The sequence below is a fragment of the Pleurodeles waltl genome, chromosome 1_1 (genome assembly GCF_031143425.1).
Source record: "Pleurodeles waltl isolate 20211129_DDA chromosome 1_1, aPleWal1.hap1.20221129, whole genome shotgun sequence".
Taxonomy (NCBI): Eukaryota; Metazoa; Chordata; class Amphibia; order Caudata; family Salamandridae; genus Pleurodeles; species Pleurodeles waltl.
Window position 1 is genome coordinate 138,621,672 of NC_090436.1, and position 14,203 is coordinate 138,635,874.

Consider the following 14,203-nt stretch of genomic DNA (forward strand, 5'->3'; position numbering starts at 1 on the left):
GGCGGAAACCGCCAACAAAGACAGCCACTTTAACACTTCGCCCGCCACGGCGGTACAGACAAGCAGGGCGGCGGTCACCGCCAACAGACAGACGGAAGACAATGTACCGCCCACACTATTACAACCCGCCAATCCGCCACCTTTTCCAGGGCGGATTCACCGTGGATAAAAACACGGCGGAAACAGCTTTTGCTATGGGAAAACGCTCACCTGAACATATCCCACGAGGAAAGACGACTCCATGGAGCCGGAACTCCAAATACTCCCTGCCCTTGTGTTTCTGCTCTTCTACGACCAACAGCTACGTAGGCGCCGCAGACAACGGTGAGTACTGCACCTACGACATGGGGGAGGGGGAAGGCAAAAGTTAGGGGGACACACACCAAACACCCCCACCCCCACCCTTGCATATTACAACATACACACCAATGCATTCACAAAAATCACAGTAACAACCCACAATCCCCCCGGAAGAATGAATACACAAAGCGAAAATCGGTCAAACAATGTAATGTGCCAATATACATGTCATACAAAAATATACAGATATATATTTGAAAATCAGTCATAATTATATACAAGACGAGAAGTAGTGCAGATATGTACATAACAATGTCCGTGCACCATCAGTCCAAAAATACATGGGCGAGGCCCACAAACGATACCTGACCACAATCGGAGAGAACACTGCCGGGGCATCAGATAGAAATTCTACAGGCACCTCAGGGGGAAGTGAAGGGGGGGCACCTCAGCAGGATGACTGCAAAGCCAGATCCACGACGGGGCTCCATGCCCATTCATGCCCTCCTGGGGAGTGCAAAGCCACAGTCTCTCAAGTCTATACAGTGGGTGGTTTACCCACTGTGCCACCCTGGGGAGTGCAAAGCCACAGTCTCTCAAGTTTATACAGTGGGTGGGTTGCCCACTGTGCCATCCTGGGGAGTGCAAAGCCACAGTCTCTCAAGTCTATACAGTGGGTGGTTTGCCCACTGTGCCATCCTGGGGAGAGCAAAGCCACAGTCTCTCAAGTTGCTGCAGGTCTCTACTGGTACTGGGGGGGACTGGTGCCCAGACTGGATGAGTCTCCCCGTGAAAGGTCGTGTCCTGTCACTGTCCCAGCTGCACATGGGATAAGGATGCCTGATGTGGCGGGCCATTCATTCCTACCCGGTGCATTGCCCTGTTCAGCGGTGCTTTGCCATGGCGGTCTTTGCCCTGTTCAGCGGTGCTTTGACATGGCGGTCTGTGCCCTGTTCAGTGGTGCTTTGCCATGGCGGTCTGTGCCCTGTTCAGCGGTGCTTTGCCATGGCAGTTCAGGACAGTTCAGCGGTGCTTTGACATGGCGGTTCCGGACAGTTCAGCAGTGCTTTGCCATGGCGGTCTGTGCCCTGTTCAGGGGTGCTTTGCCATGACGGTCTGTGCCCTGTTCAGCGGTGCTTTGACATGGCGGTCTGTGCCCTGTTCAGCGGTGCTTTGACATGGCGGTTCAGGACAGTTCAGCGGTGCTTTGACATGGCGGTTCAGGACAGTTCAGCGGTGCTTTGCCATGGCGGTCTGTGCCCTGTTCAGCTGTGCTTTGCCATGGCGGTCTGTGCCCTGTTCAGCGGTGCTTTGACATGGCGGTCTGTGCCCTGTTCAGCGGTGCTTTGACATGGCGGTTCAGGACAGTTCAGCAGTGCTTTGCCATGGCGGTCTGTGCCCTGTTCAGCGGTGCTTTGCCATGGCGGTCTGTGCCCTGTTCAGCGGTGCTTTGCCATGGCGGTTCAGGACAGTTCAGCGGTGCTTTGACATGGCGGTTCAGGACAGTTCAGCGGTGCTTTGCCATGGCGGTTCTGATAAGGACATTGGTGTGTGGCATGACTTTTCATCATTGCCCAGCGGGGCTGTGGCAGCCGGAGCCCTCCAGGGCACTGACTCCGGTGGTGGCGGTGGTCTCCTGACCAGTGACGATAGTGGGGCTCTCCTGGGCACTGACTCCGGCGGTGGCCTCCTGACCAGTGACGATAGTGGGGCTCTCCTGGGCACTGACTCCGGCGGTGGCGGTGGTCTCCTGACCAGTGACGATACTTGGGCCCTCCTGGGCTGTGACTCTGGCGGTGGTCTCCGGACCAGTGACGATAGTGGGGCCCTCCTGGGCTGTGACTCTGGCGGTGGTCTCCTGACCAGTGACGATAGTGGGGCCCTCCTGGGCACTGACTCCAGCGGTGGCGGTGGTCTCCGGACCAGTGACGATACCTGGGCCCTCCTGGGCTGTGACTCTGGCGGTGGTCTCCGGACCAGTTACGATACCTGGGCCCTCCTGGGCTGTGACTCTGGCGGTGGTCTCCGGACCAGTGACGATAGTGGGGCCCTCCTGGGCTGTGACTCTGGCGGTGGTCTCCGGACCAGTGACGATAGTGGGGCCCTCCTGGGCTGTGACTCTGGCGGTGGTCTCCGGACCAGTGACGATAGTGGGGCCCTCCTGGGCTGTGACTCTGGCGGTGGTCTCCGGACCAGTAACGATAGTGGGGCCCTCCTGGGCTGTGACTCTGGCGGTGGTCTCTGGACCAGTAACGACGGTGCTGGCGGTTGTGTCTCGACAGCTGGAAATGATGGCGCACTTCTCCACCGTGACACTCACAACAGGCTGGGCAGACTTCCTCTGGCCCTTCCCCACCTTTGGTGGAGTCACAGCTGACTCTCCAATCCCCTTGGAACCCATGTCAGTTGTTTTCCCACCTGGAGTCTTAACACGGTCCCGTCGTCCACTCTCCAATTTTATTGCCTTTACAGGGGGTGGGCTGCCAGTGCCTTGGCTCCGGGTCCTACTGCCTGCCCTGGTGGCCGGTGCACTCCAAAAACCTTGAACAGGCACCACTGGTATTGGAGGCTTTTTGGCTGAGGCGCTACGACGGGACTGATGAATTGGAGGGGGTGGGGTGGGGGCAAAAAGGTCAACTTTACAGAGGGACAGTTTCTGACGAACACTGGGATGGGTAGCTGGAGGGGGTCTGGGAGTGGAGGAAGAGGAGGTGGTTGTCGGAGGTGTCACTTTAGGTGTTTTGGGTCCAGGTGCAGGTAATGGAGGCTGTCGTGAGGTGGATGGATGTTGGGTGAGTGATTGCCGGCGTCTGTGTACTTTGGGAGGGGGCGTCACAGACACACTGGGAGAGGACACAGGGGACGTGTAAATGGCAGTGGAGGTGGTGAGGGCAGGGTAGCGGGGTGTGGTGCTGGGTGTACTGGTGCGAGTCCTAGTGGCTGTAGATGTAGTGCATGCAGGTGAGAGTGTAGACGACACTGGGAGGGAGGAGGGAGAAGAGGAGGAGGGGGACACAGTGGAGGCAGTGGATGTTGTTGTGTCTGTATGTGGGTGAGGCTTGCGTGAGTGCTTGTGGTGTGTGTGGTGCCTATGTTTGCTTGAGCTACTTGGGTGTGTTGACTTGTGGTCTGTAGGTGTGCTTGGGATGGGCTGGGGTACAGGAGATTGGGTCTGGGTGGAGGAAGTTGGAGGGGGGAGGCTAGACACAGGGACAATTGCTGCCATCAGTGCTGAGGCCAAATATTGCAGGGTTCGCTGAAGGACAGCCTGACCAGAATGAATGCCCTCCAGGAATGCCTTACCGTGTTGCAACTCTCGTTCTACACCCTGGATGGCATTCACAATGGTAGACTGCCCAACAGTGAGTGACCTGAGGAGGTCAATGGCCTCCTCACTGAGGGCAGCAGGGGTGACTGGGGCAGGGCCTGAGGTGCCTGGGGCGAAGGTGATGCCCACCCTCCTGGGTGTGCGGGCACGGGGCAAACGCTGAGGGGCTGCTGGGAGGGCGGTGCTGGTAGGGGAGGTGGCGGCTGTACCTGTAGAGGTGGGGGGCACAGATGGTGCCGCCACCACAAGGGAGCTCCCATCGTCGAACGAGTCTGTGTCGCTGCTTGGTGATCCGGTGGCCGACGTGAAGCTCCCCTCGCCCTCCGTCCCACTGGTGCATTCAGAGTCTGTGGTGTGGCCCTCCATGGCCATATGGGATGCAGCTCCCTCGTGTTCCGGTGCCACTGTACCTCCGCCTGTTGATGCTGATGTACAAAAGGACAGGGAGAGCAGACAAAGGGGGGGAGACAGAAGAAAGAGGGTTTTAGTGCATGGCATACCGCTACCGTTGGCGGACAAGAAAAACGCAGATGCCCCCTGCATTACGCCGTGCTCCTGCCCTCTGCACATGCAATTTCTGGGATATGGCCTATATGGCAATGGTGGACATCGGCGCACATGGATGCCACAGGGGCAACTATACCTCGACTTGGCACTCTGCTGAGGTGGGGTAGAGTGCCACATGGGCTACATTACGGAGGGGCCTTGCCTACCTAACTCGCCCTGGCCTAGGGACACCCACAGCCCACCTCCCCCACACAGACACCGCCACTGCACGCAAAGTCCGCAGAATGAGGTTGTACTCACCCCCTTGTGTCTGCTGTGATGCCCTCAAGCGCCCATCCAACTCCGGGTAGGCCACCGCCAGGATCCGGAACATCAGGGGGGTCATGGTGCGATGGGCACCCCTCCCACGTTGGGAGGCCATCCTCAGCTGAGCCTCCGCCGTCTTCTTGCTGCAGCGGCGAATGTCCTCCCATCTCTTACGGCAGTGGGTGCCCCGTCTCTGGTGGGCCCCCAGGGTACGGACCTCCTTGGCGATGGCACGCCAAATGTCCCTCTTCTGGTGGGCGCTGACCTACATGACATGAACAAGGAAAGAGGAACAGTCATTACCAACTGCACCGTCGTTGTGAGTGGCCCCCTCCCTACTCTGGCCATGTGGCCCATTCATTCCCATGCATTAATGTTCTATTGACTCTGCCCCCTTCCCTCTTCCAACCAGCCCTCTCCACCCAGGCCTAGCCCATACAACGTGCTCCCTGTGTACTAACCTGTTGGTCTGGAGGACCGTAGAGTAGCGTGTACTGGGGGAGGACCCCGTCTACCAGTTTCTCCAACTCCTGTGCAGTGAAGGCAGGGGCCCTTTCCCCAGACGCAGCAGCCATCTTCGCTTCCAGACCGAGGTCACAGCAGCACTTGCAGTGTAGGTCCTCTCCTGTCGAAGGTCAGGTATGTAGTGATTGAACAGATAGAAAATGGCGGTGACGTCCGCGGCGGTGCGCATCATCACCGCCGGCGCACCTGTTCATTGGCTCCTGGGACCCATAGGGTCCAATGTCAACCAATGCAGCATTGCACCGCGGTCTACGACCGCCTACCGCGACGGTGTGTAACGCCAGCGCAGTTACCCGACAATCCTATTGTCACAGTTTAGAGGTCAGGCAGCCGCCATTTCAGGGGCCCACATGGCTTCATTTCATACTGCGTCACACATACAGGAAGGGTTATGTGAGTGCTGTAGTCTTGTGTGTGACTGTGGGTACATACCTGGAGGACTAATGACTGGTTCTTCGCTGTTGTCCTTCGTAGGCACCGTCTGCTGGGACATATGAGAAGATGGCGGAATCCTCTGGTGTACCGACCGCTGGTGGACCTGTTGACAATGGAAGAGCGGCATGTCATCGTAACCTACCGGTTTGACCGTGCCACAATCCAGGAACTATGTACCCAGTTGGAGCCAGACCTGATGTCACCAATCCGCCATCCAACTGGAATCCCCCCTGACGTGCAGGTGCTGTCAGTGCTCCATTTCCTTGCAAGTGGGTCATTTCAGACAACAGTGGCCATGGCATCAGGGATGTCCCAGCCTATGTTTTCCAACGTCTTGTCCAGAGTGTTGTCTGCCCTACGGAAACACGTAAGGAGATACATCATTTTCCCTGAGGTGGAGGATTTGCCTACAGTGAAAGGTGACTTCTATGCCCTTGGACATATCCCCAACGTCATAGGTGCTATTGATGGGACCCATGTAGCTCTGGTCCCCCCCCACAGGAGTGAAAAGGTGTACAGGAACAGGAAGAGTTATCATTCCATGAATGTCCAGATGGTCTGTTTGGCAGACCAGTACATCTCGCAGGTAAATGCTATGTTCCCTGGCTCAGTGCATGACGCCTACATCCTGTGGAATAGCAGCATCCCTGATATGATGGCTCAACTCCAGAGGCACCGTGTATGGCTTTTGGGGGACTCTGGTTACCCCAACCTTTCGTGGCTACTGACCCCAGTGAGGAATCCCAGGACCAGGGCAGAGGAACGCTACAATGAGGCCCATGGGCGGACTAGGAGGGTGATCGAACGCACCTTCGGCCTCCTGAAGGCCAGGTTCAGGTGCCTCCATATGACAGGTGGATCCCTATTCTACTCACCGAAGAAGGTGTGCGACATCATCATCGCCTGCTCCATGCTCCATAATTTGGCATTGCGACGCCAGGTGCCTTTTCTGCAGGAAGATGATCCAGATGACGGTGTTGTAGCAGCTGTGGAGCCTGTGGACAGTGATGAGGATGAAGCTGATGAAGAAGACAATGACAACAGGGAGTCAGTCATACAGCAATATTTCCAGTGAGACACAGGTGAGAACATTTTCATTTTTAGCATTACATTAACTTTCACACGTCTACCTCTATCCTGTTTTTCGATTTAAGTCAACATTTGGTAACTGAGTTGTACCCTTCCATTACGGTTTCACAGGTGGGGTTACCTACGTGTCAACTGCTTGCATCCTTCAAGGGCTTGTGATGTGTGACATAGGTATGTTAGCTTTAGAATGGTACACCCACTATGACACTGTCATTGATAATACATTTTTACTAAATCACAGACTGACTCCAGATTGTTTTGTGTTTCAAGGGTGTTTATTGAAGTGCTCAGATATGGGAGGGGGTTGTAAAATGAGGATGGGTGATGGTGGAGCAATGTCCATGGCAGAGTCCAGTCTATTAGTCTCACAGGTGCACTGCCCATCTGGGCATAGGAAGAGGAGCTGGGGCAGTTAAAGTATGGACAGGGTAACAAAGTGAACAGTGGGAGGACAATCAGGGTGGTGTCATTTCCTGGCGGGGGTCTTGCCATCTTGCTCTGTCCTGTTCCTGGATCTCAGGGACCGCTTGCGTGGTGGTTGTCCGTCTGCAGGGGGTGGGGTGCTGGTGTGTTGGTCCTGTGGCGGGGCGTCCTGTCCACCAGCGCCGGCGGAGGTGGTGGGCATTTCATCGTCCTGGCTAGTGTCAGGGGCCCCTTGGAGTGCCACGGTGTCCCTCAAGGTCTGCTGTATGTCCTTCAGCACCCCTACGATGGTGCCCAGGGCGGAGCTGATGGTCCTGAGCTCCTCCCCGAACCCCAAATACAGTTGGTACTGCAGGCGCAGGGTCTCCTGCAACTTGTCCAGAACCGTCGCCATCGTCTCCTGGGAGTGGTGGTATGCTCCCATGATGGAGGATAGGGCCTCGTGGAGAGTGGGTTCCCTTGGCCTGTCCTCCCCCTGTCGCACAGCAGCCCTCCCAGTTCCCCTGTGTTCCTGTGCCTCCGTCCCCTGGACCGTGTGCCCACTACCACTGCCCCCAGGTCCCTGTTGTTGTTGGGGTGGTGGGTTAGCCTGGGTGCCCTGTAGTGGTGGACACACCGCTGATTGACCTGTCCTGGGTAGGGAGGTTTGGGCCCGCTGGGTGGGTGCTGTGCTGGTGTTACCAGAGGGTGGAAGGTCGGTGTTGGGCTGTGCCTGTGCAAGGGGAACCGACTGTCCCGAGGCCCACGATGGTCCGGGCTGGTCATCAGGATCCAGTAGGGCAGAGCTGCTCTCGTCACTGTGGGCCTCTTCTGTGGGTGGAGTGGTGTTGTCTGGACCCCCTGGTGTGGTGATGGTCCTTCGGGTTCCTGCAGGGGCATAAGAGCATGATTATTGCATGTGTGTGTGTAATGGTGTGCAATGGGTGGGTGTTTGTGTACCCCAGTTTATGCATTCCTGTGTGTGAGTTTGTGTGATGATGGTTGGGGGGGGTGTACTGGGTATGTGCAGTGGGCATGCTTTAGTGAGGGGTGTCCATGCTTAGTTGTGTCATGCAGGGCTTGGTGTTGGGATGGGTGGTTTGTGTCATGGGGAGATTAGTGAGGAGTTGTAGTGATAGAGGAGGTGGTGAGGGAGGGGGTGTGTGATAGCATGCAGGTAGGGTGGGGGATATGATAGTTAAGATTTTACTTACCAGTGTCCCATCCTCCACCGACTCCTGCGAGGCCCTCAGGATGCAAGATGGTCAAGACTTGCTCCTCCCATGTTGTTAGTTGTGGGGGAGGAGGTGGGGGTCCGCCGCCAGTCCGCTGTACCGCGATGTTGTGCCTGGAGACCGTTGAACGCACCTTCCCCCGTAGGTCGTTCCACCTCTTCCTGATGTCCTCCCGATTTCTTGGGTGCTGTCCCACGGCGTTGACCCTGTCCACTATTCTGCGCCATAACTCAATCTTCCTTGCTATTGATGTGTGCTGTACCTGTGAGCCAAATAGCTGTGGCTCTACCCGGACGATTTCCTCCACCATGACCCTGAGCTCCTCCTCAGAGAAGCGGGGGTGTCTTTGGCGTGCCATGGGGTGGTGTGGGTGATGTGTGTGGTGGTGTATGTGGTGATGAGTGTGGTGAGTGTAGTGGTGTGTGGTGTTTTGTGCATGGATGTTGTGTGGGTGATGGTGTTGTGTGCCTCTGTGTAGTGGGGTTGTCTATTCTGTGCTCTCTCTCTGTCGCCTTCGTGTCTACTTTTTGGTCGTAGGGGTTTGTGGGTGATGTGGGTGTGTGTTTTATATTGTGTTTGGTGGGTGGGAGTGTTGTTTGTATGTGTGTCAGGTGTGTGTATTTCGAATTGTCCAATGTGGCTGTGTTTTGTAGATGTGTGTGTATTTTGAGCACGGCGGTGTGTACCGCCAATGAATACCGCGGTTGAAAGACCGCCGCGTGGATTCGTGGGTCGTACTAGCATGGGCGTGTTTCTGTTGGCGTGGAGGTGGAGGATTTGTTTCCGCCAGTTTATCACTGACCTTTGGTGTGGCGGTGTTGTGTGGGTGTCTGAATTTCGGCGTATTCCAAGATGTGTGTCATAATAGCTGTGGCGGAATGCCGCTGCGGTGTATTGGCGGTCTTCTGCACGGCGGTAAGCGCCTTTTACCGCCAATGTTGTAATGACCCCCTTTGTCTTTTATTTTCAGTTTCTGTGCCAACGTCTTCCTATATGGTCTGAGGACTTTTTGCAGAGAAGGGTGAACCCCTTGCACTAGTAGGCCTTGTTGAGGCTTACTTCAACAAATTAGGAGGAACATACAAAGGCGCAGCCTCCCGCATTGGTTTCGCGTGAACTATCACAGTCTTATCTGTTCCGAAGATGGAAGCTTGCACCCCGCCGGTCTGAGATGTCCGTGCAACTACGTCCACGGCCCTTTTCTCCTCTTGCAAACGGACTGCCACAACACATAATTTCACCAAACGCCTGATTGCATCAGCCACCTGGGAGAAAACAAAAAAACCATCACGCATTTGCTTATGATCAGCTGCTACATCATCGGGCTCTAACTCATCAGAAGATTCTCGAAATAGTTCAATAACTTCTGTTCCAAATGCCTCAGAAAAATATAGCTGCTCCTTTTCCGTCCAGCCTTTCATGTTGTCTAAAAGTTCAGAAGCAGAGACAACGCTACGAATTGTTTTACGAGCAATAGATCTAAGCTCAGACGCACGGTCAGCAGGCAACATAGAGCGACTGTCTCGTATCTTCTGTTGCTCCGAACCGGAGACCTCAGCTAACTCATGAGGGGCAGAAGGAACAATATACGGAGGTGGAGGGCGATCTAGTAACAAAAAATCATTGTGTGGTTTATTAAGGATAGGATAGAGAGGTTGCCTAACAGTGTATTGGCCAGTTACCTGTAATTTACGTTCTTTCTCTTCTAGCTCCTTTAAGTCATTTCTTTCTTTCTTTCTCATTTCCAATGCTTTCACATATACATTCTTCCGCTGCTCTTTCTCAAGCAAGGCTTGCTCACGCTTCACTCGTCCACGCACTTCTTTCTCCCACATTCGTACAGAGTCAAACATATCTTGCCTAGACCTTCGCTTACACATACATTGTTCCACATACTCAATCTTTCGCAAATCAAATGACCCATGCATAGGCCAACGTAACTCAGGATCCGCACAAGTGTATTTATTCCATAATGTGCTGTACATTATAGAAGAAAGACCATGTTTAACATACATATCTCTATTCGGCGACCCCTCTGGGGGTGCCGGTTGCGATTCTTCCAGTCTCAAATTGGTACCATTACAAAAGCAACACATCCTACGAAGTGCGCTAAAAACAGGCATGCCAAAAACAGTGCAGAATATGCAATATTATAATCAAAGTAGCACTTAAGTTGCCGTTCAAATCAAAATTAAATTGGAGAAAATTCTCCTCATTACCTGCCTATATAAATTGCAATTTATATATAAATTCAAAGGACACAAATTGACTAGTCACCCAAAACACGAGAGCCACAGTAAGTGGTGCTAAACTTCATTACCAAACAAAGGCATCAAAATCCACAGCAAGTGCCGTAAAACGGCTCTTACCAATCACAGGGCGTCCAGGTTCCAACTGCCAAGTTCTAAAATCAACCAAATGGTCACTGCATGACGAATGAACAAAAAGGATCTCAGTCGAGGACCGGCGCCACCTGGATGGTCAAATCAGAAAGAAGGGAAAAACGCCGTGGTTGCCAAGACTCGGGTCTCCTCAGGCATTGATCGTCCGCAGCGAGATCCCAATCCTTCGTCGCGACCAATCCGTCGGGCGTCCGAGTCGCCGATGAGTCCCTGTTCGGGAGCCAGTTTGTCAAAGTAAGCCTCAGCAAGGCCTACTAGTGCAAGGGGTTCGCCCTTCTCTGCACAAAGTCCTCAGACCATATAGGAAGAAGTTGGCACAGAAACTGAAATAAAAGACAAAGTTTATTAAACCTCATGAGGTGGTACTAAAGTTCAAACAGCACCCTTCGGTAATGTTTGAAGTAGCACACTGAACTAAGAGAGCATGGTCCTTTTATACCCACGCAGGGGCTAAAAGAAGGTGGTACAATTATAGAAGCAAGACTTACATACATATAAGGTCATATGGAAATGCACAGTCGACAGGTAGGAGGGGCTAACAGTTTTCAAGGACTAGTTGACACATTACTGTCTGTTACTGATTTCTAACAGCTGCAGATCTTACTGGGCATGTGCGAAAGTGGGAGATGCTAAATATAACTTGTCACTAGACAGATTTTCAAGAGTAGTTAACAGAAAGGTAGGGCGAGCACATGGCAGAGAAAATGGCTGCCATGAATAGAAAATGGATTCCGCGAAATGTTCACAATAGTTGCTAAATACAAGATGTCTTCTGCTAATGCTTAATCTAATCGCTACTAAATTACAACAAGCTGCTCTTGTCCATTCCTTGTGGTAAAATAGCCTCTATTTCACACTGCTGGCAACCTGTACCAACTCTCTCAGCTTCAGAGGGTCAAAGCATTGCATGATAAAATGTTTGAGTCTTTAGAACGTTTTGGAGGGTCCCTCAGCCTATGACCACACCATCCTAATTTTAATGAGCTTATGGAGGAGTTCTGTCAGGGCTGCAAGCGGAAGTAGGGTGTGTACCTGCCACAAAAGGTAGCCATGTCCAAAATACTTCTGATTGCTGTTATTTTCTCGTGGGTACTGGCCTTCTGAATGTCTTCCATTTTTTGACTGGTATGCTAACCTTCACCAGAGAAAAAGTACCCAAAGAACTCTAGCCAATTTGTCAGTTTTTCCAGAGAAGTGTGAGACCATACTCTGAAAAGGTTCTGTGATGCACTCTTAAGTCTGGCATGATGTCCCCGCTTCATGGACGCTACACCAGAATTTCATCACTCACATTTATGACTGGCAGTTTAAAGCATTTACAATGTACTCTGAAGCTGAGTGATTTCTACCTCTGAAGCCCTATGCGCGTCAAAACATGAAAATGTTTTGTCTCAACAGTTCCAGCAGATAGTATTTAGCATTCAAATCTAATATAGAGAATCACTTGGCCCACTTGGGGACTGCCTCAAATTCATTCATGGTTGGCTTCAAATTTCTCTCCCACTTTATACACTTGTTTGATAGTTTGGCATCACAACAAATGTGCTCCATGTTAAGTTGTTTTGTTTTGTTTTGTTTTCATCTTGACAACCTTTGGAGAATTCCCGTAGTCAGCCCCTAAACCTTCTCAATGACAACTTCACCATTTGTATTTCTACTTATTTCTAACTGTGGAACAGGAGTCTCCTTTACCTGAGAGCCACTGGCTGTACTGTTTCGTTGATGTGCAGCAAGCAGATTTGGGCTGTAAATAATCCAGCCCATGGGATAAGCCATTACATTCTTGCATAACCCTTCCACTTACCACACCCTCATATTCATGACAAAAAGTGTACTTGTAGGGTTTTCGCATTTCAGCAAAAAGTAGCATGCCAGTCCCACATTGAGTTAAAAAAAGCTTTGTCATTTTCATGACCTTTGCATCTCCATAACTGAAGTGTTCTCAAAAGCACCAACTAGTGGGCTTAGTTGTAATCCACCTTGGGCATACATATTGTGTTTTTGTGTCCTGAAGCTGCGGACATGGTATTTATTGATGCCTCATTGTCGAATACAGTTGTTATCTCCAACAAATGTGTTTATGCCTGGCAGTGGGCTGGGATCTCTCTTGCCTCCTTGTGTGATCCATGATAGAAATAATGGCTACCTCCTCGTCATCCACATCTTCGCCCTTAGGCCCTGTCATGTGAGGGATCAACTTACATCCCTCTTGTTGGGACGGTAAGTATGGTTTCTGGATCCCTACCTCAGTGAACATGACAAACGTATGTCCACTGAGGATCTGCCTGTTTACATGGACTGAGACCATAGAGCTTAGCTCTGAGGTCAAGGGGGGCATGCATAGTGCACCCCTATTTCACAGAGAGTGGCTACTGCCCTCTCTACCAAAGGCAGTGGTATGCTGACAGTGGTGGCAGCAATAAATCTATAGTCAGGGATACCTGTATCCTTGTACCATTTGTGGTGGTGGGGGGCTACTAGCCACTGTACTGATAACGTGTGTGCAGTCTTCTTTGCCTGTGGTCCTGTTGCCTTTATCTACCTGGGATGTGTGTTTGAGAGCCAGTAGGTTCCCTAGGGGAGAATGGTAAGGTGAGCCATTCTGTTTAATGTGAGCTGAGATGTCCTGCTTGACATTCCAGTTCCCCTATGCCCCTCCCTATTCCTTGGAGAAGTTTGGTGGTCTGGGGTAGACACTTACTCTTATCTGTGTTTAGCTGCCCTAACTCTGCTAGGAGGGATGATGGTCAGTGCCTCCTGGTTTGGAGTTAATTAAAATTCTTCTCTGGAGAATAACCCAGGCTGATACCAAGAGTCTGTCCTGAAGCCCAGTAACTCATCCTATACATGTCTTATATACGCAGTGAGCATGACACAGATAGGCCTCATGATTGGAGGGACACCCAGGATTCAAAAGTAGCAGACCCTCTGATTGAATCAGCCTATCAATCAGAGGTGATAAAAGTCTGGCCTCAGTGGTCAGTGGTTGTTCGGTTCTAACAATCATCTACAAAAGCCAGCTGTGGGCCCACGGTGTAAAGGCAAGAAAGCTTGCTCACCGCATCTGAACTTGAGAGTTTTCTCTGTGATGGATGGATTCTGCAGGGAAGGGATTTTCAAGCTGTGAAGAGCAAAAGGATCAATCAGCAACCTGAATGCAGATGCAGAGAACCAGCTGTTTGCGGGGCGTGTCGCATTGGCTTGGAAGACAAGGACATTGCAAACAGCTGCTCAAGTTAAGGAAGCTTGTAGCACATACACAGAGGGAGAGAGGGGAAGCTTGATTCCACCAAGCCCTTGAAGGTTAGGTCACTTCTGCCCTGTGCTGTTGGAGCCTGGGATACTTACAGTTTCAATCTGTAGCTGAGGAAGAGTGTTCTGTGATACAGGCCCCCTACCTTTCTCTTTGTGACATATGGGGGTACCAGGGTGTACTGGCACTCTGGCCAGCTCATACCCTCCTACAGCTAGCCAGTGGCTACTGGTTTAGTGGACTCCAGTAAACTGTGCCAAGACATCAGGCACCTGTGATCAGATCCCTGACGCCACCAGAGTGGTGTCCTTGCTAAGGATGGGAGGGCACTTCTGTTCTTTGGGTGGTGGATTCTGGGACTGATCTGGAATGTTTGACTTCACATCATATGCTGAAACTACACCATTACCATACATGGACT